General features: G+C 42.8%; 2 pseudogenes; one reads left to right on the plus strand and one right to left on the minus strand.

Annotated features, from left to right (window-relative positions):
- Nucleotides 1–4,749: 4,749 nt before the first annotated feature.
- LOC116269075 lies at nucleotides 4,750–4,845 on the minus strand (annotated as a pseudogene).
- A 19,635-nt stretch (nucleotides 4,846–24,480) lies between these two features.
- On the plus strand, nucleotides 24,481–25,066 carry LOC101013494 (annotated as a pseudogene).
- The last annotated feature ends 1,278 nt before the right edge of the window (nucleotides 25,067–26,344 follow it).

The raw sequence follows: 26,344 nt of genomic DNA on the forward strand, positions 1-26,344 counted from the left end.
CATCCTGGCTAACACGGTGAAACCCCGTCTCTACCAAAAAATACAAAAAACTAGCCAGGTGAGGTGGTGGGCACCTGTAGTCCCAGCTACTCGGGAAGCTGAGGCAGAAGAATGGTGTAAACCCAGGAGGCAGAGCTTGCAGTAAGCTGAGATCCAGCCACTGCACTCCAGCCTGGGTGACAGAGCGAGACTCCATCTCAAAAAAAAAAAAAATGACTTTACGTAATATTAAAAGACAGTGAAAGGTTTTTGTTTACCTTTTAGGTAAACTACAAAAGGAAAAAGTGGGGGAAAGGAAAGAAAGGAGACAGAATCAGTTGTCCTCATGCTATCTCCATCTTCATTGGGTCTTGTTGGGAAAGCTGAGTCTCTTCTTTATCAGAATAATGTTTTTTCCTCAAAAAAAAATTTTTTTGAGACAGAGTCTCATTGCAGTGCAGTGATGTGGTCTTGGTTCACTCCAACCTCCACCTCCCAGGTTCAAGTGATTCTCCTGCCTCAGCCTGCCGAGTAGCTGGGGCTACAGGCACCCACCACCATGCATGGCTAATTTTTGTATTTTTAGTACAGGCAGAGTTTCACCATGTTGGCCAGGCTGGTCTTGAACTCCTGACCTCAAATGATCCAAAGTGGTGGGCCTCCCCAAAGTGGCTTGATTACAGGCATGAGCCACGATGCCTGGCCTAAAAAAATTTTGAGTTATCGTTTTGGCTAAATGAGTAACTTATGGTAACCTGAGATTCTATTTTGTAATATCCAATGTTTTAAACCTTTGGTATTTAACAAATCTTTCAAAATCAAACTCTAGATTATCATGCTAAATCAGCCAACATTAAAATTGTTTAAATATACAATTTGAATGAACTCCATGGTCTCAGTCAAATTATCTATGATAACCCATTAGTTATCAGTGCTATGCACCTAAATTGGAAAACAACTGGTATTCAAGAGGACATATGTCTAATGTTAAGCATGATCTCATGAAGAACCGGGACAGCTGCCTTGTCCTTCCTAAATCCTTAAAGCTTTTGCTGTTAAAGGTTCTTCATTCCATGACTGGTCATGGAAAATATAAAATAATCCAAATTGAATATATTGATGTGGTGACTTATAAATTGCAGAAATAGTTTAAAACCAATGTTTGGTTCGGGAGGACAATTAAAGCCTCAGGTACATTTGGCTACCTGATGGGCCATTTAAGCATTTATAAAGGAATTTCATTCAATTGTCATTTTCAATGCATGTTTTCTGGTGTATAAAAGCTTTTCCGTGCAAGAGGGCTGATGTTATAGCAGTAGATTATTATGCTACAGTCTATTTTACCAGGTAAAGAAAGTTTTTTATGGGTCACTGAGGACAATCCCTTCAGTCTAGAACCCGAAGACTTGATCTTCTGAGAACATCAGAGAAAGACCGTCCTTGCCATCCACACTACAGAAAAACTTTGGAGCCTGGAACCTTGGGTTTATAATCTCACAACTGAGAAGGGTCCCTCACACTCCTGGAACTGTACACCTCTTGGAACCCTTAAGGTAAAACTAATCAGGAAAGTTTCTCCCCAGAAGAAGATGGCATCCTTGATGTGAACAGCTTTTCTGAAAGATCACAGATCAAAACTTCTATTATCATGAGACTCTTATCTTTGAATATGTTTTCCTTGTTTATGCCTCTATGAACAATAGAAATGAAAAGGGGGTCCATTATGTGCTCTTATAGGGTATGCTTTTCTTTGTGAAGGATTTTGCAGCCAGCCTTATACATGAATAACTTTAATAGACAAAAGATGAAGGCCTAGTGTAGGTGAGAAACTTTAGTGATACATACGTTGCCTCAAAATCAGTCAAAACTCCTCTTAACCCACATCATGGATTAAAGAGAACATTGACAGGAGGCCTTCACTCTTCTAGAAGGACATCATTTGTTCGGTCCTTTTTCCATGGCTTAGAATAAAAGAGGCAATAATTAGAAATGTCTCCCTCATAATAGGCTCTACAGCAAATTCTACTTTAAAGTCTGTTGTTATACAACAGACTTTAAATTCTCTTGTGAAAGTTATGCTAAATAATAGAATTGGTTAAACAGAAAAGTACCTGTGCAGCTGCTGACATTTGTGGCCTATGGAGAAATATATCAAGTGTAAATTATAAAAATTCAGTTGTAGGGGATTAACGAAAAAACCACTTAGTCAAGTGAGTAGACTCTAGCTAGTTCATTCTTTAATCTATTTAATTTTAGGTGGTTTGGTTTATGGGGACCCTGGGTAAGGAGCATACTCCAAACTCTTGGTATTATCCTCCTCATAGTCATACTAACAGTCTCCCTGGTGTGCTGTATTCTCTTAAAGGTTTTAAATGTTTTGCATGCAGCCATCTCTAGAATGTCAAATGGTCTCTCTTCAACTGGAATGACAAAAGCTGAAAGAAATGTGCAACCATGAGGATACCATAACGTATGAATGACACGCTGAGACTGGAAACCTAAAACGATGGTAACTGAGAGTGGTGCTAAGGCCCTAAGTTTTGGTCGCACTCTCACCTAAGTGAGAACCTGACCAGAAAAGGGGAATTTTTTAAAACAAAATTATGGGAGGCCATTATTTTGGACTGAGCTCATGCACTAGGCCCTAACAAACCAAATGAAACTAAAATGGAGTCACTCGTGCTAAATGTGACATAATCAAACTAAGGCTTTAAGAAAACACATAGATCCTAGAAAAGATCAGGTTTTGTTTTTCTCCTGTAAATAGATGTTCCAACGTAAGGAGATACCCTCTGCTCAGTGCTTATTCTCTCCTTGCAAAACCCCCTGTTCTACTGTTTCCCAGTGGGTTTCAAAACAATCTTAATGTTGGCTGATTTAGCATGATAATCTAGAGCTTGATTTTGAAAGGTTTGTTAAATACCAAAGGTTTAAAGTACAGTTACAACAGTGATAGTAACATCAATGACTAAGGTTTTGGTCAATCTCTCAAAATTGAGAAAATGACCAAAATGGGAGAATTGTTAAAGCAAACTAAATATGGCCTGAGAAGGACTCCGTACTTCCCTATTTGAGACCTTGTGGATGAACTGTAACTTAGCTTAATAGTCAGACAAAATTGAAAACCTAACTTAATAGTATGCACCCATAACAATAGCCGAGTGTTGGTCAATCCCAACAGCCATACTTTAACCACTCATAGACTGTTGAGTGTTCAAACTGCGTTCAAATAAGGCAAACACGGAGCTATAACCAATCTCACTGTTTCTGTACCTCACTTCCGATTCCTGTATGTCACTTTAACTTTTTTGTGTATAAATTTGTTCTGACCAGGAGGCAGTCCTGAAGTCTGTGAACCTGCTCTGATTCTGGGGGCTGCCTGACCTACGAATACTTCATTGCTCAATCAAGCTCCTTTAAATTTAATTCGGCTGAAGTTTTTCTTTTATTAGGGCAAACCTGACTCCCTCTATTCAAAGTCACCCTTCTGCTCACTAAGATAAATGCACATCTGATTGCCTCCTTCAGAGAGGCTAATCAGAAACTCAGAAGAATACAACCATTTGTCTCTTATTTACTTATGACCTGGAAGCCCCTTCCCTGCTTTGAGTTGCCCAGCCTTTCCAGACTGAATCAATGTTTATCTTACATATGTTAATGATGTCTCATGTGTCCCTAAATGTATAAAACCAAACTGTGCTCTGACTACTTTGGGCACATGTCGTCAGGACCTCCTCAGGTTGTGCCACAGGCACGCATCCTCAACCTTGGCAAAATAAACTTCCTAAATTAACTGAGACCTGTCTCAGATTTTCAGGGTTCACACTTTTCACATTCCTATTATACAAGGGTGTATGTAACAGATGTCGCTTTTTTACAAATTATATTTTACATAATACATTTACAATTTTAGGTTGTCTACATCGTAAGCACACAACAAGTGCTTATTAGTGGTGAAGCAGTGTAAACAATACCTGCTTATTTTTGAGTGTGATACAGCCTAGTGGACCTGTATATGTGTTTTTAAGTTTAAGGTAACATGTTTACTTACAAATTGCTCCTTCTCACCCCATCCAACACCTCTCAGAAAATAATTCAGGATGATAGAATATATTACATTACTCTGAATTTATACATCATATCACCTTATAATTTATTTATTAATTACATTTATTACAATGTCCTTAAGATAAATTCCTAGCAGTGGGATTTTTAAATGAAAGGATTATATACATATTAAATTTGGATAGTTAATCCTAAATTGTCCTCCAGAAAGGTTATACCAATTTACACTCTCGCCAAGTATTGCCACCATATTTTTAAGGTTGCCTAGTATTCTGTCATGTAGATGTACCATAATTAAAATGCTTTAAAAGTGCCTGCCCAGGCCAAGCGCAGTGGCTCAAGCCTGTAATCCCAACACTTTGGGAGGCCGAGGTGGGCGGGTCACAAAGTCAGGAGATCGAGACCAGCCTGGCCAACACAGTGAAATCCAGTCTCCACTAAAAATACAAAAAATTAGCTGGGCATGGTGGTGGACACCTGTAATCCCAGCTACTTGGGAGGCTGAGGCAGGAGAATCACTTGAACCTGGGAGGCGGAGGTTGCATTGAGCCGAGATGGTGACATTGCACTCCAGCCTGGGTGACAGTGCTAGACTCCATCTCAAAAAAAAAAAAAAAGTGCCTGCCCTCCTTTTTCTCTTTCTCTCCCTCTTCCTCTCCTTCTCCTTCTCTTCTCCTCCTTCTCCTTCTTCTTTGTCATTGTCGTCATCAGACAGGTAATGTGCCAACGTTGTAAAAAGGTGGCACATCTCATATTTGTGCATGAACACCCAATCATCATGGGTATGACCCACAAAAGGATTGTGTGTGCTATTATTATTGCTGTTATTACTACATATTTTCACTTTTTTGCTCATATTATTATATCATATTATTGATGTTTTCTTGGCACTTTTTCCATTTTCTTTTCTTTTTTTGAGAGAGGTTTTCACTCTGTTGCACAGGTTTGAGTGCAGTGGCATGATCACAGCTCACTGCAGCCTCAAACTCCTGGGCTCAAGCAATCCTCCTGCCACAGCCTCCTGAGTATCTAGGACTACAGGAGTGTGCCATCATGCCTGGCTAAGTTTTAAAATTTTTTGTAGAGACAGAGTCTTGTTATGTTGCCCATGCTGCTCTCAAAGTCCTGGCTTTCAGTGATCGTCCCACCTTGGCCTCCTAAAGCACCATCTTCTTTTTTATTAAAAAATATGGCTGGGCGAGGTGACTCACGCCTGTAATCACAGCACTTTGGGAGGCCAAGGCAGGTGGATTGCTTGAGCCCAGGAGTTTGAGACCAGCCTGGACAACATGGTGAAACCCCGTTTCCATACATACACACAAATCCCCAAAAATTAGCCCGGTGGGGTGATGCACGCCTGTAGTCTCAGCTTCTCAGGAAGCTGAGGTGGGAGGATCTCTTTAAGCTCTGGAGGCCGAGGCTGCAGTGAGCCGAGATCACGCCACTGCACTTCAGCCTGGATGACAGAGCGAGACTCTGTCTCTTTAAAAACAAACAAACAAACGAACGAACAAAAAAATGGACATGGTGGCTCACGCCTGTAATCCCAGCACTTCGGCAGGCCGAGGCAGGCGGATCACCTGAGGTCAGGAGTTTGAGACCAGCCTGGCCAACGTGGTGAAACCCCATCTCTACTAAAAATACAAAAAAATTAGCCAGGTGTGGTGGCAGGCCCCTGTAGTCGGGAGGCTGAGGCAGAAGAATCACTTGAACCTGGGAGGCGGAGGTTGCAGTGTGCCAAGATCGCGCCACTGCACTCCAGCCTGGGTGACAAGGGCAAAACTCCACCTCAAAAAAAAAAAAAAAAAATGGGGCTCATGCCTGTAATCCCAACACTTGGGGAGGTAAAGGCAGGAGGATACCTTGAGCCCAGAAGTTTGATATCAGCCTAGGCAAAACAGGAAAATCCTTTCTCTATTAGAAAACAAGCAAACAAACAAATAAAACAGTACTTGTCTCTTTTTTGTTTGTTTGTTTGTTTTGTGAGACAGAGTCCCAGTTGCTCGGGAGGCTGAGGCACGAGAATCACTTGAATCTGGGAGGTGGAGGTTGCAGTAAGCCTAGATCACACCACTGCACTCCAGCCTGGGCGACAGAGCGAGACTCCATTTCAAAACAACAACAACAAAGACAAAAAAAAACAAAAACAAAAAGTATCCTTTGTGAAGCTGTGAAAAGTATTAATTTTGTTAAATCTCAACCCTTCAGTGAACATCTTTTGAAAATTCTGTCTAACAAAATGGGAAGTATGCATAAAGTGCTTTTGCTCCCTACCAAAGTCTGGTTGTTTGTAAGAAAAGCCCTTGTGTTATTTAGACACAAGCTGAACTAGCCAATTTTTTTCAGCGAACACATTTTTTACTTGAAAGTATAATGAACTATGTTTATTGAGTCTTGAGTATTTGGCAGACAGTTTTACAAAAATAAACAAAGTAAGCCTGTCACTTCAAGGAAAACAACTTAACATTATTTGTTGGCAACGATAAAGTTAGAACTTTCAAGCCAAAAGTAGAATTTTGTACCTGCCACCCGAGCTTGCCAGTTTCCCAATACTTAAAGACTTTTCTGATGAGATTGGTGGTGATATTAATGAATGTTATTTTTAAAACGTTGTATAGTGAAATGTGGCAACATTTGGAAGCTCTGCATAGCTCAGTGAACCAATGTTTTCCAAATGACCAATTCGTTGATGATACAAAATCCTGCACGGGTAAAAAAAATCCAATCAAAGTGCAAGATAGATTTTCATATAACCCAGAGCAGAAAAGGCTTATTGATATGGTTTCAGAGTTTAAGTTGCAGCTAACCTTTAAGAAACAAATATTTCAGCCTGGGCAACATTGGGAGTTGCTGTCTCTACAATTTTCTTTTTCTTTTTTAATTTAGTCAGGTGTGATGGCACCTCCTTGTAGTCCCAAGTACTTAGGAGGCGGAGGTGGAAGGATCATTTGAGCTCAGGAGGTCAAGACTGCAGTGAGCTATGATTGTACCACTGCACTCCAGCCTGGGTGTCAGAGCAAGGTCCTGTCTCAAGAGAAAAAAAAAAAGTAAGAAAGAGAGAAGAAAGAGAGAAAGAGAGAGAGAAAGATGGAGGGAGGAAGGACTATTTGTTGAGTGTGGTATAAAATAAACAAAGATTGTCCCTAATTGTCTGAAAAGGCAACTAAACCCTGCATCATACAACTACATAGCTAGAGTTCTTGTTTTTTGTTTTTTAAACATGGAGTCTCACAATGTTGCCTAGGCTGGCCTCAAACTCCTGGGCTCAAGTGATCCTACTGCTTCGGCCTCTAGAGTAGCTTGGACTACAGGTACAGTGGCTCAGAATTCTTCATATAGTTTAGCCAAAATAACGTATCACAAATATATTGAATGTATATTGAATGGAGGCCAGGGTGGTGGCTCACACCTATAATCCCAATGCTTTGGGAGGCTGAGCTGGGTGGATCACTTGAGCCCAGGAGTTCAAGACCAGCCTGAACAACATGGTAAAACCCCATCTCTAGAAAAAATACAAAAAAAATTAGCCAGGTGTAGTGGTGCACACCTGTAGTCCTAGCTATTCAGGGGGCTGAGGTGGGAGGATCACTTGAACCTGGAGGCTGAGGCTGCAGTGAGCCATAATGGCACTACTGCACTCCAGCCTAGGCAACAGAGTGAGACTCCATCTCAAAAATAAACAGGCCAGACACGGTGGCTCGTGCCTGTAATCCCAGCACTTTGGGAGGCCGAGGCGGGTGGATCACAAAGTCAAGATAGTGAGACCATCCTGACCAACATGGTGAAACCCCATTTCTACTAAAAATATCAAAATCAGCTGGGTATGGTGGCACACGCCTGTAGTCCCAGCTACTTGGGAGGCTGAGGCAGGAGAATTGCTGGAACCTGGGAGGTGGAGGTTGCAGTGAGCCGAGACCACGCCACTGCATTCCAGCCTGGCGACAGAGTGAAACTCCGTCTCAAAAAAACCCAAAAACCCAAAAAACTAACAAAAAACACAGAAAAGCAAATATATTGAATGGAGAAATAGATATGAGAGTTCAGCTGTTTTTTAATTATTAACCCACACACTAAAGAGATTTGCAAAAGTTTAAAACAACGTCTCTTCTCACTATTTTTTGTTTTAGAAGATATAATAGTTTAAAAATATATATTTATGTTAAAATTAGTGGCTTTATCATTATTTAACATGAATTTATAAGTATACATTTACAGTTTTTCTGTTTTAATTTCTTTTCTTCTTCTTTTTTTTTTTTTGAGACAGGGTTTCTGTCACCCAGACAAGTGCAGCAGTGAAATCATAGCTCACTGCAGCCCAGAACTAGGCTCAAATGATCCTTCCCTCTCAGCCTACTGAGTAGCTGGAACCACAGGTGCATGCTATCACACCTGACTAATTAAAAAAAAAAATCTGGCCGAGCATGGTGGCTCATGCCTATAATCTCAGCACTTTGGGGGGTCAAGACAGGTGGATCGGCTGAGGTCAGGAGTTCGAGACCAGCCTGGCCAACATGGTGAAACCTTGTCTTTAATAAAAATACAAAAATTAGCCAGGCATGGTGATGTGCCCCTGTAATCCCAGCTACTCAGGAGGCTGAGGCAAGAGAATCACTTGAACCTGGGAGGTGGAGGTTGCAGTGGGCTGAGATTGTACCACGGTACTCTAGCCTGGGCAACAGAGTGAGACTCCATCTCAAAAAAATTTTTTTTTGTTTTTGCTTTTTTTTTGTTTTTAGAGATTCGGTCTTGCTGTGTTGCCCAGGCTGGTCTCAAACTCCTGGGCTCAAGTGATCCTCCCACTTTGGCCTCCCAAAGTGCCAGGATTACAGGTGTGAGCCACCTTGTCCAGCCTCAATTTCTAATATGGTAAATATCAATAGATATTAACCCACAAGTTGTAGTTGCCTGTAACTTGAGACTTGGAGGTTGAAAACACTTGAGGCCGAGCCTCAGCCTGGCCAACATGGTGAAACTCCATCTTCTATTTCGAAAATACAAAATTAGCCAGGAGAGGTAGCATGCTAGTAATCCCAGCTGCTTCAGCCAGTGAGACGCTTGAACTCAGAGGCAGAGGTTGCAGTGAGCTGAGATTGTGCCACTGCACTCCAGCCTGGGCGATGACTTGTTCAAAAGAGGCCCACAGTGCCACGCCCTTGTAGTCTCCTATACTCTTTTTTAGATGGAATTCTTGCCTTGCCAACAGCCTGAGCAATGGCGCGCCTGGCTCACCAACCTCCACCTCCCAGGTTCAAGCAATTCTCCTGCCTCAGCCTCCTGAATAGTTTGGGATTATAAAGGCTCACCTCTACCACGCCTGGCTAATTTTGTATTTTCTTTTAGTAGAGACACGGTTTTCCTTCCATGTTGGCTTGTGGGATTGGTCTCAACTCCTGACCTCAGGTGATCCCACCCACCTCGGCCTCCCAAAGTGCTGGGATGGCATGAGCCACCATGTTCATGAGGATTTTAAGTATGTAAAGGAGTCCTGGGACTAAGCAGTTTGAGAACCATTGCTTTAAAGCCCCTAAATGACTCTCCCTATTACAACCCTTTTCCTCCCCCACCAGTTGCTACTATCCAGGGTTTTAAATATTGCCTTTCTTTTTCTTCTAGTTTATCATATATATTCTATATATGTATGGATACATTGGTGTCTGCCAAGCAAGTCTTATTGATGGAATGGTTGCCTGAGCTCAGTTTCCCCCATATAATATTGTTCATGAAGCCCCTACTCAGAGGATTAGCATTAGTCCAGTCCTTGTTTTTGTTGTTGCCTTTGGGACACTTCTCATTCATGTAATCAAAAGACCTTGGTACAATAAAGTTCCAGTCCATCAAAGTTTGGTTAGTTGTGGTTGTGACACTCTGCCAGAGTCAGTTAAAACAGGCCATTTCCACCTCCCTGCCACACAGAGGGTGCCAGATGCTCAGTAAGCCTGAGCTCGCATTCTGCTGGTGTGCTGGTATGCACTGTGGCATTGGGAATGCTGGTGTGGTTTACTACTTGCAGGACAAGAAGGTCATTCTGGTCAGCAGCAAAATGAGGTCTAGGGTGGCAGATCCAGCGCTGCTTCAGGTTATCCTTTGTGGCCACAGTTTGGGAGAGCCTAACAAAAGTTTTTTTGTTTCCAGACCTCTGCTGCCATTTTCTTGTGAAAAAAGCAGATGGACAGGTTAGTGCCCCACCCTCCATCCTCGAGGTCTCACGCATTCCCTACCTATCAGACGGGCTTCACCTGGGTTAGTGTAGCAACTCCATCTGTCTTTCTCTTCCTGAGGCTGTTAACCTCTATGGGCACCCGTTGCTCTCATTGCTTGACTCAGACCTTTCTGCCTTAGTTGTCCAGTCCAGGAAGGGAGGTCACATCCTATACAAACTTGACATGTTTGAACATGTTGCTCACCTGAATGGAAGAATCAGGCATCCCCAGCACAGCTTGAGGGACCTAGCACCCTGGTATTTCTGGGTCCCATTCCCCACTCCTGTGGGATCACAAAGAGTGGAGTCACTCAGTGAAGCCTCACTTCCAGATTAGAGTTGGGGTGCCTTCTCTGGGCTACTATGGCAGCCTGAAGTGCAAACCACCCCCAAGGTGTGCACTCTAAAGGGAAAAAGGAAAAAGAATGTCTGGGAACACTAAGATTGGGATTTCAAAGGTGCAGCCTAGCAGGTGGCTGCCTGGTCCACCAACACCCCTACTAAACTCAGTGTCTCTCAACATGCACCATGGTGCTGTTTCCCTTGCACTGGAGTGTAGAGTTTAGTGTCAATACTGCCCTAGTCAGACAGAGGTGCCATCCCATTAGCAGGCCAGCTTGATGTCTTTCTTCAGTTGTTGTGTCAGCTAGGTGTCTCATCATTAAAAGTCTTCATTCAAAGGATGATGAGGTGTATGTATTTAATGAGAGAGTGCCCACTGGCAAGTTGCTTGGTCAGTGAAGCATGTTTCTTGGTCAGAGTAAAGTCCCATAGGGCATCCAAAAACATGACCTAAGTTCCTCTCAAGGGTGGAGGGTGGTCATGTTAGACCCAGCATCCACATGAGTGATGTATATTTGTCTCTTTCAGGCAGCAAGTCCTTGTCCCTACACAAGGGTTCCTTTAACAGTCCGGTCTCCTAGTTGCCATTCTCCTGACCAGGTGGCTAGGCTGTTGGCAATGGCCCTTGAATCAGTGAAAATGAATGGATGGCTGCTGCAGCCTGGTGGATCCCATCTGCTTGTTGTTTCACAGAGCCATCAGTAAAACATGCCATGCCAGCACTAGGCATGTCTCTGAGGTCTGAGTCTTGGGCTACAGATAGCCACAGAATGAGCCAAAGCATCCTTTACAGGTCACTTGGTCCCTTGTGGTAAGCTGGCCATTTGTCCCTGAAGCCTACTGGTCCCTTGGGATCCTGGCTGGGCCCTATCTTGAATGTACCATTTCCATTTGATAATTGCACTCTGTTGAACCTATCCAGTTTTATTGGTGGGATTTCTAAGCACCCAAGTGATAACTGGCAATTCAGGTCACAGCATCAACACGTGACACTCCAGCTGTAAGATGCTGTTTCCACCAGGGCCCAGAAGCAAGTACGGAGTAGCCATTTAAAATGGTTATGTCTCATGCTGTTTCAAGCAAGTTACATGCCCAAAATCTGTGAGGCTGGTGCACCCCAGTGGCAGTTTGCTGTTGCCACAGACTCTAATCAGTGCGTATGGAGGTTGGGATACCTGAAATTCCATCAGACTAGCAGGCATTGCCTTTAAAGGTTTTAGTGCAGCACTGCTTTTGTTGAATAACCCATTGGGGCTTGGGTAGCTGGGTGGCAGGTAGGAGTGAATTTGTCCCACTGTTATAGCTCGAATTTTCAGGTGTGAGGGGGCATACCCTCTCAGGCAAGTGCTTTTAAAGGTTTTAAAGGCAGTGACTGGGCCATGGCTTCCTGAAAGTCTTCCAAGGCCTATTGCTGCAAAGAACCCTTTTCAAAGTTGGCCACTTTGCTGATGACCTTGACTAAAAAGGCCAAGAGAACACCTGGGTGGGGTACATACTGTCTTTGGTACTCAAAGAGGCCTACCAGCTATTGGGGCTCCTTTTTATTAGTGGGTACTGTCAGGGTTAAACGTTTTTGCTTGACAGTATCTGGGATACTTTTTTTTTTTTTTTTAAAGACAGGATCTGGCTCTGTCACCCAGGCTGGAGTGCAGTGGTGTCACTGTAGCATTGACCTCCCTGGCTCAGGCGATCCTCCCACCTCGGCTTCCTAAGTAGCTAGGACATGCCACCATGTCCAGCTAATTTTTTGTATTTTTTTGTAGATACAAAAATGTTGCCCAGCTGGTCTCAAACTCCTGGGCTCAGGCAATCCTCATGCCTCGGCCTCCCAAAGTGCTGGGATTACAGATATGAGCCACTGCACCCAGCATGGATACTTTTTTTTAATGTTAAGATTTTATTTACAAGATTTTTTGTTGTTGTTGTGTGAAAAGTAAAAAATGCTGTTCCAATCTTGGTGTAACTGGTAGCCATGGACGGTTGACTTACCAATCACAGCTATCCATGTTATAGCAAGAGTTTTACACAGAAACCTATCAGCGCTCACAATTTTGTTGGGGTTAAGTCCTGAAGCATGGTGGTGGAGTACCAAGAGTGACTAAATAGAAGAAGGTGGAATGTCACTGGAACTATTCTTTTTTTTTTTTTTTTTTTTTTTTTTTTTTTTTTGAGACGGAGTCTCGGCTTCTGTCACTTCAGGCTGAGGCAGGGTCGGATCTCAGCTCACTGCAAGCCTCATCTCCGGTTTACGCATTCTCCTGCCTCTGTGCCTTCCAGTAGCTGGGACTACAGGCGCCTGCCACCTCGCCCAGCTAGTTTTGTATTTTTTTTAGTAGAGACGGGGTTTCACCGTGGTTAGCCAGGATGGTTCGACTGACCTGATCCTACTCGCCTGGGCCTCCCAAAGTGCTGGGATTACAGGCTTGAGCCATCAGCTACCGCCTTAGTTTTTGTATTTTAGTAGAGATGGGGTTTCACTGGGTTAGCCAGGATGGTCTCGATCTCCTGACCTTGTGATCCGCCCGTCTCGGCTTCCCAAAGTGCTGGTATTACAGGCTTGAGCCACCGCGCCTGGCCATACTGGAACTATTCTTAGGCTCTTTGGGTGGGTGGGTGTTTTAGGGTTTCTAACACAGCTAATTTTTTTTTTTTTTAACAGCCACCAAATTCATGAGCAGTCCTGCTGAACGGCGCTGTTTCTGCAGGTCATTTGGAGTCTTAGTCATCTTTTCCTTCATCGTCTGTTTCTACCTTCCTGGGATACTTTTTTTGACTTTTAGCACAGGCGGCCTTGGCATTCTGCCTCTTACAGTCCATTGTTAGTTTCCATGCCTGGACAGCCTTTTTTGCCCAGTCAAACTGGTCTGTTACATTATCACGGGGTGGTTTGTAAGAAAGTTTTGAATTAACCAAGTGATCTCCTGTTCTCCTTTTAGTATGCAGCACTGCTTTTGTTGAATAACCCATCGGGGTTTGAGTAGCTAGGTGGCAGGTAGGAGTGAATTTGCCCCACTGTTATAGCTCGAATTTTCAGGTGTGAGGGGCATACGGCTCCACATCTGACCTTTAGATAGTGAGTCTCGCTTTCTGTGAAGGACCACTGGTTCCCCTCGGATGTCAGGGGTCACCTGAGTACCTCTTTCTTGTACCCAGTCAAGTACCTCAGGGTCCATCTGAGTAGCCACTTCCCAAACTCTGGCCCAGGGAATGAGGGATCACGTAAGTGCTCAACAACCAGAGGATCTTGCATTACGTTTCCCTGTTGCCACTGTGAAAGGAAAATCTTGGGACCCCAAAATTACTAAGCTAAGGGAAAAGTCAAGCTGGGAACTGCTCAGGACAAACCTGCCTCCCATTCTATTCAAAGTCACCCCTCTGCTCGCTGAGATAGGTGCATATTCTGATTGCCTCCTTTGGAAAGGCTCATCAGAAACTCAAAAAATGCAACAATTTATCTCTCACCTACCTATGACCTGGAAGCCCCCTCCTTGCTTCGAGTTGTCCCACCTTTCTGGACAGAACCAATGTACTTCTTACATATATTGATTGATATCTCATGTCTCCCTGAAATATATAAAGCCAAGCTGTGCCCCAGCCACCTTGGGTACGTGTCGTCAGGACGTCCTGAGACTGTGTCATGGGCACACGTCTTTAACTTTGGCAAATAAACCTCCTAAAATGATTGACACTTGTTTCGTCATTTTTCTTGATTGACACAACATTGCTCTTTCTTTGCTTCAATCCATGAAGCCAGCTCACTCACATCTGTGGGGCTGGGGCAGGGTTAGCAATCTATGTCCTGCTCATCACTCTTCCTTTCCCATAAATCATCCATTTGCATTTTCAGCTCCTGAACCCCCAAGCTGATCTCTCCACCCTGGGCCAGGTACTGGGGGGTATCGCCCCTCCCATGTTGACAATAATCCATGGTTTTGTCAGACCAGATGCTGCTCACTGTGCCAGTTTTGTGAAGCAGGTTCACTGTGCACTGCTTACCAACTTGTGTCAGTCTGGTGAGGCAGAATGCACTTATAAGCAAGTTACATGATGCAGAATTACTCCTCACAGATAGGCAGCAAGGAACGGCAGAAGCCTGGGGTCCACTGTGAGCTGATATGCCAAGCCTCAAGAAAGCTGCCTGGGGCAGATGTAGTCTCTGCTGCATGTGCCCCACTTGTACCACAGCTGAGGGACCCCAAAAGGTAGCTCTGTGTTACATATCTCATGGTCATATGTCTTGCTGGGCAATGCTTTCAAAAATGTACTGCTTCCAGGGGAGACAGGAACAACTCTTGGGCTATTCCAGGCAGTTCCTCCCTACTCAAGATGTTCCATTCCCCAGGAGGGACAGGAACAAGGCCTGGGCTGTTTCAGGCAGTTCCTCCTTGTCTCAGGATGTTACATTCCAGTACATTCCAAGTTATTCTTGAGGATGTTACATTCCCAGCACATTCCAAGTTATTCTTTTTTTTTTTTTTTTTTTTTTTTTGAGACGGAGTCTCGCGCTGTGTCACCCAGGCTGGAGTGCAGTGGCGCGATCTCGGCTCACTGCAAGCTCCGCCTCCCAGGTTCAGGCCATTCTCCTGCCTCAGCCTCCGAGTAGCTGGGACTACAGGCGCCCGCCACCACGCCCGGCTAGTTTTTTGTATTTTTAGTAGAGACGGGGTTTCACCATGTTAGCCAGGATGGTCTCGATCTCCTGACCTCGTGATCCGCCCGCCTCCGCCTCCCAAAGTGCTGGGATTACAGGCTTGAGCCACCGCGCCCGGCCTCCAAGTTATTCTTACAAGCAAGAAACAGGGAAGAACTGGGTGGGTCCATGCGCCCAGAGAACTGGTCTGTACAAATTTTAAATTTCTTATATAGTCCAATTTATTAATTTTTAATTTTATGGGTCATGTTTTAGTGTTATATCTAAGAATGCTTTGCCTCAGCCAAAGCATGAAGAATTTTTCCTAGAAATTTTATAGTTTTAGCTTTTACATTTATTATGTAGTTTGGCTGTGTTCCCACCCAAATCTCACGGTAGCTCCCATAATTCTCATGTGTTTTGGGAGGGACCCGGTGGGAGATAATTGAATCATGGGGGTGGTTTCCCCATACTGTTCTCCTGGTAGTGAATAAATCTCATGAGATCTGATGATTTTATAAGGGAAAGCCCCTTTCACTTGGCTGTCTCATTTCCTCTTTGCCTGCCACCATGTGAGACGTGCCTTTCACCTTCTGCCATGATTGTGAGGCCTCCCCAGCCACGTGGAACTGTGAGTCCATTAAACCTCTTTTTCTTTATAAATTACCCAGTCTCAGGTAGGTCTTTATCAGCAGTGTGAAAACAGACTAATACAATTTAGGTGTGTGATCCATTATGAGTTAATTTTTGTGTGTGACAAGGGTCTATATTTTGTTTATGGATATGCAGTGGTCTTAGCACCATTTCTTGATTAGACCACCCTTTCCACTATTGAATTGCCTTGGCAACTTTGTCAAAAATCAATTGACTAGAAGTATAATGGTTTATGTCCAGACTCTCAAATTTGTTTCATTAATCTATATGCCTAGTTTTACCCCAGTACTGCAGTCTTTTATTATTGAGGCTTTATACTAAGCTGTGAAATGGGATGAGGTAAATCATCTGAATTTCTTCTTTTTCAAATTTATTTTGGCTGTTATGGGATCTTTGTCTTTCCATATAAATTTTAGGGTAAGCATGACAATTTTCACAAAAGATCTTTCTGGGATTTTGGTATGGATTGCATTGCATCTACAGATCAATCTTTATAGAATTGTCTAAATTATCCAAGGAGAATTGTCATCTTAAAAATATTGAGTCCTTCAAGAGAATGAGAAGACAGATTCAGACAGGGAAAAAATATTTGCAAAAGACATAACTGATAAGGGACTAGTATCCAAAATATACAAAGAACTCTTAAAACTCAATGATAAGAAAACAACCGACTTAAAAAATGGGCAGCAGCCCTGAACAGACACCTCACCAAAGAAGATATACAGATTGGCAAATAAACATATGAAAAGATGCTCCATGTCATATATCTTTAGGGTGCTGAAAATTAAAACAGCAATGAGATGCCACTACATACCTATTAGAATGGCCCAAATCAGATGTGGAGCAACAGGAACTCTCATTCACTGTTGATGGAAATGTCAAATAGTACAGCTACTTTGGAAGACAGTTTGGCAATTTTTTACCAGACGAAACATACTCGTACCATACAATTCAGCAATCACGCTTCAAATGAGTTGAAAACTATGTTCACACAAAAACCTGCACTTGGGTGTTTGTAGCAGGTTTATTCTTAGTTGCCAAAATTTAGATGCAACCAAGATATCCTTCTGTAGGTGAATGGGTAAAATAAACTGTAGTACATTCAGAGAATAGAATATTATTCCATTATTATACATATGTTCTAATTACATTATGATTTCTGCTTTGAACTATAGGGTTGTTAGCAATTTCTTCTTTTTCAAACATTTGCATTTATTCTAGTTATCTCTTTATTACTGATTTCTGGCTTTATTACATCATTGTCGGAGAGCTTGTCCTATTTGATTTGAGTTCTTTTACATTTGTTGAGACTTGTGTAGTCCAGTATATGTCAATTTCTGTGAATGTTTATTGGCATGCTTTATTGTTGGCTACTGTGTTTTCTGTATGTCTCCTAGGTCATGAATGTTAATCATGCTATTCAAATCTTTTGTATCCTTATTGATTTATAAGTCTCCTACCATAATTATGAATTTATATATACACCTCATTATTCTGTCACTTGCTATTTTAGGTATACTGGAACTACTTATTCATTTATTCATTAAAGGTATATTAAGACGTGGGCAGATTGCTTGATCCTAGGAGTTTGAGACCAGCCTGAGAGAGAGAGAGCTTTCTGAGTGCCAGACACTGTTCTACTTGCTAGGGGATATAGCAGTGAACGAAATAGGCAAACATTCCTGCTATTGTTGACAGAATCATAAGAAAGATAAATAATTGCATACAATTTTGAAATTATCTTTCTGTAAATGGAATCTTTGAACATTATGAAATGACCTTTTTATCTTTAATAATTTTTTTTTTTTTTTTTTTTTTTGAGACGGAGTCTCGCGCTGTCGCCCAGGCTGGAGTGCAGTGGCCGGATCGCAGCTCACTGCAAGCTCCGCCTCCCGGGTTCACGCCATTCTCCTGCCTCAGCCTCCTGAGTAGCTGGGACTACAGGCGCTGCCACCTCGCCCGGCTATTTTTTGTATTTCTTAGTAGAGACGGGGTTTCACCGTGTTAGCCAGGATGGTCTCGATCTCCTGACCTCGTGATCCGCCCATCTCGGCCTCCCAAAGTGCTGGGATTACAGGCTTGAGCCACCGCGCCCGGCCTTTATCTTTAATAATTTTTAATGTAAACTCTAATTTGTGTGATGTTAATATTGTGATAACAGCTTGTCTTTATCCATTTTTGTGTTGCTATAAAGGAATACCTGAGGCTGGGTAATTTATAAAGAAAAAAAGGTTGATTTGGCTCATGATTCTGATGGCTGGAAAAGTTCAAGAGTTTAAGATTGGGCATCTGCATCTGGTGAAGGCCTCAGGCTGCTTCCACTCATGGCAGAAAGGGAAGGGAAGTCGGTGTGTGTGCAGAGACCACACAGTGGGAAATCAAGAGAGAGACAGGGAGAGAAAGAGAGAAGGTGCTAAGCTATCTTTAACAACCAACTTTTGCAGGAATGAATAGAGTGAGAACTTGCTCACTCGTCTTTCTCCCCACTCATTAATCTATTCATGAGAGATCTGCCCCCATGACCCAAACACCTCCCACTACATCCATCCCCAAACATTGCCAAACTGGCAATCAAATTTCAACAAGAGATTTGATGGAGACAAACAACTATACTCAAATTTTTACACCACTCATATTGAGTTACCATTTTTAAATATATTTCCATCCTTTTCAAGTTTCTGTATTCCTATATTTTAAATGTGTTTTCTAGATAGTATATAGTTGTGCTTTCAAAATTTTAACCAGTGTGGCATGTCATTATCTAAAAAATTTAATCAATTTACACTTATTTTATATATATATATAAATATATTTGCATTTATATCTAACATTTTATGCTTTCTATTTATTCAACTTCTGTTTCTTTTGTCTCCCCTCTGGATTTTGTTTTGTTTTAATCATTTCATCTTTTTTTTCTTTCTTTAGTTTTTTTTGTTTTTTGTTTTGGACAGGGTCTCACTCTGTCACCCAGGCTGGAGTGCAATGGCATGATCTTGGCTCGCTGCAGCCTCGACCTCCTGGGCTCAAGTGATCTTCCCACCTCACCTCAGCCTCCCAAGTAGTTGGGACCACAGATGTGTACCCACATGCCTGGCTAATTTTTGAAACATTTTTTGTAAAGACGGAATCTCACTATGTTGCCCAGGCTGATCTTGACTCCTGGCTCAAGGGATCTGCGGGGGATCATCAGAGTTGTGGGAAAAACTATACGGAAAGGACGCAACTTTTCTGAAAGGTCAGAAGGTTCTGCAGACCCCTGGGGGAGAATAGCTGAAGGCAGCTGTTCTGTAACCCTCAGGCAGAGGGCAAGGAGTAGGTGTAAGGGAGTGTGGGGGAATTTATCTTAAACAGTCTTGTTTACTTATGTTGACCAGGAACTGACCTTTGATTATCCACAGGCCAGACGTTCCCTGAAAGGGGAACAATAAATGTTAATTACCTACAGGTTGTGTTGGCTCCAGGTTTTCGGCATTGTGCCTGCACTGAATAAAAGCAAGCAGCTCCAGCTTCTCAGGGCTGCTCTCTGGCCACTAGAGCCAGGCAGTCACCTAGCTGCTCTTACACTGCATACCTTTGTCTGAGTACTCATTTCATCCACCGGCCAGGGTCTGCGGGACAGACCCGGGAGTGATCCACCTGCCTCAGCCTCCCAAAGTGCTGGTATTACAGACATAAGCCACTGCGCCTGGCCCTTTGCCTATTTTTTTTTTTCCCCTCATCTAGGTTGGAAGCTATGTGCTCTGTTCCTTTCATTTTTTTAAAAAAATAGTAGTATTATCAATATATAATTTATATAAGTCTGGTGTAGTGGCATGTGACTTTAAGTCCCAGCTACTCAGCAGGCTGATGCAGGATGATCCCTTGAGCCCAGGAGTTCTAGGCCAACCTGAGCAACACAGCAAGACCCTGTCTCCAAAAAACAAAAGAATATCTAATTCACATATCAAACAACTTACCCATTATATCAGGGTTCTCTAGAGGGACAGGGCTAATAGGATAGATGTATATATGAAAGGAAGTTTACTAAGGAGTATTGACTCACACTATCACAAGGTGAAGTCCAACAATGGGCCATCTGCAAGCTGAGGAGCATGGAAGCCAGTCCAAGTTCCAAAACCTCAAAAGTAGGAAAGCCAGCCAGGCGTGATGGCTCAAGTCTGCAATCCTAGCACCTTGGGAGGCCGAGGCGGGCAGATCACTTGAGGTCAACAGTTCAAGACCAGCCTCGGCAACATGGTGAAACCCCATCTCTACTAAAAATACAAAAATTAGCCAGGCATGATGGGTGCCTGTAATCCCAGCTACTTGGGAGGCTGAGGCAGAAGAATTGCTTGAACATGAGAGGCAGAGGTTGCAGTGAGCCGAGATCAAGCCACTGCACTCCAGCCTGGGTGACAGAGCGAGATTCCATGTCAAAAAAAAAAAAAAACAACAAAAAAACAGTAGAGAAGCCAACAATGCAGACTTCAGTCTGTGGCCAAAGGCCCAAAAGCCCCTGGCAAACCACTGGCATAAGTCCAAGAGTCCAAAAGCTGAAGAACTTGGAGTCCAATGTTCAAGGGCAGGAAGCATCCAGCATGAGAGAAAGATGGAGGCCAGAAGACTTGGTCAGTCTGTTCCTTCCACGTTCCTATCCTTTTATCCCAGCCATGTTGGCAGCTGATTAGATGGTGCCCATCCAGAGTGAGGTTGGGTCTGCCTCTCCTGGTTCACTGGCTCAATTATTAATCTCCTTTGGTAACACCCTCACAGACACACCCAGGAACAACACTTTGCATCCTTCAATCCAATCAAGTTGATAGTATTAACTATCACACCAATTTAAAGTGTAGATTCAATGGCTTTTAGTATATTCACAGAGTTATGCACTACAATTAGTTCTAGAACATTTTTATCACCCCCAAAAAAACTCTGCATCCATTAGCAATCACTACCCATTTCCCAACTTTCAGTGAGCTCCCCAGCCCAAGGCAACCTCTAATCTACTTTCTGTCTATAGAATTACCTATTCTGGGCAATTCATAGACACGTTATCACACAATAGGTGGTTTTGAAGACTAGCTTTGTTCACTTAGCCTCTTTTCTTTTCTTTCTTTCTTTTTTTTTTTTTGAGATGGAGTCCTGCTCTGTCACTGGGGCTGGAGTGCAGTGGCATGATCTCGGCTCACCACAACCTCCGCATCTCAGGTTCAAGCAATTCTCCTGCCTCACCCTTCCAAGTAGCTGAGATTATAGGCACCAGTCACCAAGCTCGGCTAATTTTTTTTTTTTGTATTTTTAGTAGAGTGGGGTTTCACCATGTTGGCCAGGCTGGTCGCGAACTGCTGACCCCAGGTGATCCACCCACCTCAGCCTCCCAAAGTGCTGGGATTACAGGTGTGAGCCACTATGCCTGGCCATGCTTAACCTGTTTTCAAGGATCATCTATGTATAGCATGTACCAGTATAGTACTTCATTTCATTTTATTGTTAAATAATATTCCATTGTATAATGATACCACATTTTATTCATCCATTTATCAGTTTACAGACATTTGGGTTCTTTCCACTTTGGGGCTCTTATGAATAATGCTATGAACATTTATGTAAAAGCTTTTGTGTAGGCATGTATTTTTATTTCTTCTGAGTACGTACCGAGGAGTGGAACTGTTGGGTCATATAGCAACTGTTTAACCTTTTGAGGAACTACCAGGCTGTTTTCCAATGCAGATTCACCATTTAAAATCCCTCTAGTATTTTATAAGGGTTTCAATTTCTCCACATTCTCACAAGCACTTGTTACTATCTGTCCTTTTGACCACAGCAATCCTACTGGGAATGAAATCGTATTTTATTATGGTTTTGATTTGCATTTCCCTGCTGGCTAATGATGTCAAGCATCTTTTCATGTGCTTATTAGCAATCTATCTATCTTCTTGAGAGAATGTCTATTCAAATTATTTGCCCATTAAAAAAACTGGGACCAGGCATGGTAGCTCACTCCTGTAACCTCAACACTTTAGGAGATGAGAGGATATCTTGAGGCCACGAGTTCAAGACCAGCCTACAGACTAGGCAACATAGCAAGACCTCATCTCTACTAAAAATTTAAAAATTAGCTGAGCATGTTAGTGTGCACCTGTGGTCCCAGCTTCTCAGGAGGCTTAGGCAGAAGGATCACTTGAGCCCAGGAGGTTGAGACTGCAGTGATTGCACCACTGCATTCCAGCCTGGTCGATAAGAAAAGAAAACAAACAAACAAACAAAAACAAAAAATTAGGTATTTTATTATTGAGTTGTAAGAGTTCTTGATATATTCTGGATAGAAGTTCTTTATCAGACATAATGATTTACAAATATTTTCTCCCATTCTGTGGGTTGTCTTCTCACATTTTTAGTAGTATTCCTTGCAGCACAAAAGCTTTTAACTATAATGAAATCCAGTTTATTTTTTCTTTTGTTGCTTGTGTTTTTTATGTAATATTTAAGAGTTTTATAGTTTTGGCTCTTACATTTAGGTCTCTGATCCACTTCGAGTTAGTTTTTGTATATATTATGAAGTGGGAGGTCCAACCTCATTCTTTTGCTTGTGGATGTCCAGTTGTCCCAGCATAATTTGCTGAAAAGATGATTCTTTTCCCATTGAATTTTCTTGGCAACTTTGTCAAAAAACAATTCTTGGTAAAAGTGAGGATTTAATTTATAGACTCTCAATTATATTTTATTGGTGTATAATGTCTAGCCTTATGTTAATACCACACTGTCTGGAGTGCTGTAGCTTTGTAGTAAGTTTGGAACTCAAGGAGTGTGAGTTATCTAACATTGCTCTTCTTTCTTAAAATTGTCTTGGCTATTTTGGGTCCCTTGAATTTTCATATGAATTTTGTAATCAGTTTGCTAATTTCTGGGAAGAAACCAGGTGAAATTTTGGTGGGGATTGCATTAAATCTGATGATCATTTTGAGGAGTATTGCCATCTAAATAATATTTAGTCTTCCAATCCATAAATGCGAATGTCTTTCCATTTATTTAAGTCTTTTAAAATTTATTTCAGCAATGTTTTGTAGTTTTTAGAGTACATGTTTTTCATTTTATTTATTTATTTTTTTTGAGATGGAGTCTTGCTCTGTCACCCAGGCTGGAGTACAATGACACGATCTCGGCTCAGTGTAACCTCCGCCTCCCAGGTTCAAGTGATTCTCCTACCTCAGCCTCCCGAGTAGCTGGGATTACAGGCACCCGCCATCATGCCCGGCTAATTTTTCTACTTTTGTGGAGACAGGGTTTCACCGTGTTGGCCAGGTTGGTCTCAAACTCCTGACCTCAGACAATCTGCCCGCCTGGGCTTCCCAAAGTGCTGGGATTACACGCGTGAGCCGCCGCACCCGGCTCTAGAGTACATGTTTTGTACATCTTGCTACGTATATTTCTAATTATTTTATTCTTTTTGATGCTATTGCAAATGAAATTATGTTCTTTCTTTTGTTCTTAGATTGTTCATTGCAAGTGTATAGAAATACAACTGTATTCTGCAACCTTGTTGAACTCTTGTATTAGTTCTAATAGATTTTTTAGTGAATTCCTTAGGATATTTTAGATATAAGGTCATCTGCAAATAGAGATGGTTTTGTTTTTCTCTCCAATCTGTATGCCTTTTACATTCATTCATTCATCTACATACTACATTCATCTTCGTGCCTAATTACACTGGTTAGAATGTCCAGTACAATGATGAATAGAAACGGTAAGAGTAGGTATTCTTGTCTTATTCCTAATATTAGAGAGAGTAATCATTCATTTTATACCAAAAAGCATGATATTAGTTGTGGGTTTTTTGTAGATGCTTGTTGACTTTTATCAGGTTAAGTCTTTTTATCTTCCTGGTTTATTAAATGTTTTTATCATGAAGAGATGTTGAATTTTGTCAAATGTCTTTTCTTTTTTTTTTTTTTTGAGACGGAGTCTCGCTCTGTCGCCCAGGCTGGAGTGCAGTGGCGCGATCTCGGCTCACTGCAAGCTCCACCTCCCGGGCTCACGCCATTCTCCCGCCTCAGCCTCCGAGTAGCTGGGACTACAGGCGCCCGCCACCACGCCCAGCTAGTTTTTTGTATTTTTAGTAGAGACGGGGTTTCACCATATTAGCCAGGATGGTCTCGATCTCCTGACCTCGTGATCCACCCGCCTCGGCCTCCCAAAGTGCTGGGATTACAGGCTTGAGCCACCGCGCCCGGCCAATCGTCAAATGTCTTTTCTGTGTCTGTTAAGATGACCATGTGGTTTTTGTCCTTTATGGATAGGATGTACTACATTAATTTTATTTCTTATATTAACTCAATCTTGCCTTCCTGGGATAAATCCCACTTGGTCATGGTATACAATCCTTTTTATTTGTTGTTGAATTCATGGTAATTTGTGGAGAATTTCTGGGTCTACATTCATAAGAAATAGTCTAGTTTTCTTGTATTGTGTTTGTCTGATTTGGTATCTGAGTAGTACTACATCCTTGAATGGGCTTGGAAGAGCTCATTTTCTTCTGTTTTTGGAAAAACTTGTGAAGAAATAGTATTAATTGATATTTTTTCATCGGAAATTTCTGATTTATAATTCAATCTCTTCTAGGCGGCTGCTGAAGATGGCGGAGGGGCAGTTTCTGCTGCTTGCTGGCCAAGGTCACCTCCTGGGCCGCCTGGCAGCCATCGTGGCTAAGCAGGTACTGCTGGGCCAGAAGGTGGTGGTCGTGCACTGCGAGGGCATCAACATTTCTGGAAATTTCTACAGAAACAAGTTGAAGTACCTGACTTTCCTCCACAAGTGGATGAACATCAGCCCTTGCCGAAGCCCCACATCTTCTGGCAGAGCTTGGGAGGCGGGCTGCCCCACAACAGCAGCCAGTCAGGCCGCCTAGGACCAGCCGCTAGGTGCTCGGTGGCGTCCCACCGCCCTGTGACAGGAAAAAGTGGATGGTGCTTTCTGTTACCCTCGAGGTTGTGCGTCTGAAGCCTATGAGAAAGTTCGCCTACCTGGGGTGCCTGGCTCACGAGATTGGCTGAAAGTGCCAGACCGTGACAGCCACCCTGGAGGAGAAGGGGAAGGAGAAAACCAAGATCCACGACCAGAAGAAACAACTCCTGAAGCTACGGAGACAGGCCGAAAAGAATGTGGAGAAGAAAACTGACAAATACAGAGGGGTCCTCAAGGCCCATGGACTCCTGGCCTGAGTCCAGTAAAGATTGTTTATTCCTCATGCTTGGCCTGTCCTGCCCTTCCTCCATCGTGGACCTGGAATGTGGGGGCCAGAGGCAGCAGTCCAGGTGCCACAGGCAGCCTGGGATTTAGGAAGCTTGGGAGCAAGGAAAGGGTCTTAGTCATTGCCTTTCAATAAGGTTACTTAAAGCACTCAAAGAATTGTGCAGGCATAATTCATCTGTGACCAACAGAGCAACCAGTTACTTCAGTTTCAATATCAGCAAAAGGGAGCTGGAACACTAATTAGAGGGGCCCTATTTTGTGAGTAGGCATCTGTTTAATTCCCAACTGGTCATATACTATACTTTGCAGCTATTAGAATGTGAACAAGTACTTGGGGACAGCAGCATGAGCTTGCTATTGTACAAAGGGTATCTATAAAAGCACAGACTGGGAAGATGTGTGATCAAGGGGTTACAGGCATTGCCCATGCTTCTTGCCTGTATTTTGTGACCAGAATCAAATAAATTACTTTTATTCTTTTTTTTTCTTGAGACGGAGTCTCGCTCTGTCGCCCAGGCTGGAGTGCAGTGGCCGGATCTCAGCTCACTGCAAGATCCGCCTCCTGGGTTCACACCATTCTCCTGCCTCAGCCTCCCAAGTAGCTGGGACTAGAGGTGCCCGCCACCACGCCCAGCTCATTTTTATTTTTAGTAGAGATGGGGTTTCACCATGTTAGCCAGGATGCTCTCAATCTCCTGACCTCGTGATCTGCCTGCCTCAGCCTCCCAAAGTGCTAGGATTACAGGCATGAGCCACCGCGCCCAGCCAATATTCTATTTGATGACAGATACAAGTATTTCCTGAAATACTTGTGGCATCATAACTGGTATTTATTTCTCATTTCATTTTTCCCTTGATCAATTTGAAGTTACATAATTCCATTTCCACACTTTTACTGATTACCTACAACACAAACCTTTCATTTATCAAAATATCAAGTTAATCAGTATTACTTGTATCAATAAGAGTTCATTCAGGAAAACAAAAGTAACACTAGAATGTAATGCAGGGAGTTGATTCAATAAGTGTCAGAGGAATTAAAAAGCAAAGGGAAACATTGAGGTAACACAGAGATAAAATCTGCAAGGAGTAGCTACCACCTTTGGATCTGGGGAAACAAAGGGAAGAGGTTGGGGTTATCTAGACCAAAAGTTCAGAGAAAGGCCCTAACAGAGCTGAGGCTCAGACCTCTGAGGATGGGATGTTTCCTGATTGGTGCTGGATGTTTAAGGGGGCACAATGAGTCT

This window comes from Papio anubis, chromosome 9 (genome assembly GCF_008728515.1).
Source record: "Papio anubis isolate 15944 chromosome 9, Panubis1.0, whole genome shotgun sequence".
Classification (NCBI taxonomy): domain Eukaryota; kingdom Metazoa; phylum Chordata; class Mammalia; order Primates; family Cercopithecidae; genus Papio; species Papio anubis.